Raw genomic sequence first — 1,866 nt, 5'->3', positions numbered from 1 at the left:
AACATCAACAAAGAACAAATTCATTAGAGCGCATTGCAATAAAACAAAAAAAAAACAAAAAAAAAAAACTTTGGCTGCTATCAGTAAATCCGCCAGTTGGCCGCTTATCTCTCAAGCAAGAAGTCGCCAAGGCAACAACAAGCGGCTGCTACTAGAGCATGAAAATGGAGAAGCCATTCTTCCACTAACTACATGCATACATACGTATGTACATATAACGCTAGCCATCCATCTTCTCAGCTGCATAGCTATCCATCTAGCAGACGAGACAATTGCACGGACTGGCATTCAAACCTTCAGCGGGCCGGGCCGCAAGTAATAATCCCAGGCAACCACCCATTCAATTTGTAGCCGGTAATCAATCATCAAAGAAATTTATGAAAACAAACAAAAGCGCTGGTGGATGGATGGCAAAAATCGAGGGAAAGAGATTAAACATTGAAAATACGGGCATGTGTTTGCCCTATGTATGTACTTATATCTATGTACATATGAATGTATGTATAAATGCATACTAGGGTATCCCAGAATATAAGGATATGCATACCCACTAAATTGTTTATTTTTTTTTTTAATTAGGCACACATGTTTTTACTAGATACTGACCCGGAGATCTGGATCTGGAGATAAAAACACGTCACTTTCGTTTGAAACTTGTTTCTTGGGATCGGTATTGAATATTTATCCCACTCGTGAGCATCCGATATATATCTGGCGTCAAAGCAAAGCCTCAGAGAATACTGACGATTTTTAAATTCAAATGGAAGGTATGTGGCAAAAATATTGGCCATGATTTTTTTACCACCAATACTGTTCCATTATTAGGATAAGGTGAATCAAACTACCGTAAAAAGAATAAAAGGCGATCCAATTTTTAACTTGAGGCTATGTGTCACGTGACTTATGGTAGAGGTGCTTTGAACATATGCCATCTATGGGAGATGCTACGACCTCGTGCAAACTCTCCTCCCTCTTTACTTTACAACAGGGCATTACTTTTAGCTGTCTATTCGTAATGGTTCCAACGCCTATGGGAGGTGCCACACCCCTTTGGCAGAGCCCATTTTTATGCCCTATGTCTCCAGTTAAAGCCACTTGAAAATCCATTCAGTAGCTCCGGAGATTAATGAGTTCAAACAGAAAAACGTACAAGCAAACAGACAAAGATTTTAAAAATGGTCAAAATCTATTCTCGTACGTTATTCTAATAAAGAAATTCTCAGTGTGCAGATACGACTTTTCTACAGTTTTATTATAGTATAGATATACATATAAAATTATTGGCAAATAATCCCGGGATGATGGGGATTTGTAATTTGCAATGGTGGCAATAATAGAAACGCCTTATATTGACCAGTTTTTGCTATCTTTCTTTCTACATTTAATATTTTTTATAAATGTCTGGCTAATTATAGAATTATACATACACATAACACCGTGCGACAGGCAATTTTACACACAAAAATAACAATATATTCGCGAAGCCATGGGTATCAAATTGAACAGAAAATTCTGTAGAGAAAGAACAGATTAAATGTTTTGGTGCATAAGGTATTGAAAATGCCCTTAAAAATTTTATCTTTGAATGTCCTTGAATTTTTTCAATATTTATGTTGAAATATTATATGTTAAGGACTAATATAAACTCGACGACGTCCTCCAATATAGTCCTTCTAACTTTATTAGCTTAAAAAAATAAAATTGTTTAAAAAGGCTTTTTCAATACCTATTCGTCTTTGTGAACCCAAAAAGTTTTAAATTTTTTAAATCCTAAAGAATTTTCTCTTTCATTTGGTACCAATTTTTATTCTGCACTGCACTGAACTTTTTAAATAATTTTTAGAATTTATCATACATATCTTTGAA

Source organism: Rhagoletis pomonella, unplaced genomic scaffold (assembly GCF_013731165.1).
Source record: "Rhagoletis pomonella isolate Grant_MI unplaced genomic scaffold, Rhpom_1.0 Rhpom_scaffold_00011, whole genome shotgun sequence".
NCBI lineage: Eukaryota > Metazoa > Arthropoda > Insecta > Diptera > Tephritidae > Rhagoletis > Rhagoletis pomonella.
This window is presented reverse-complemented; position numbering follows the sequence as displayed.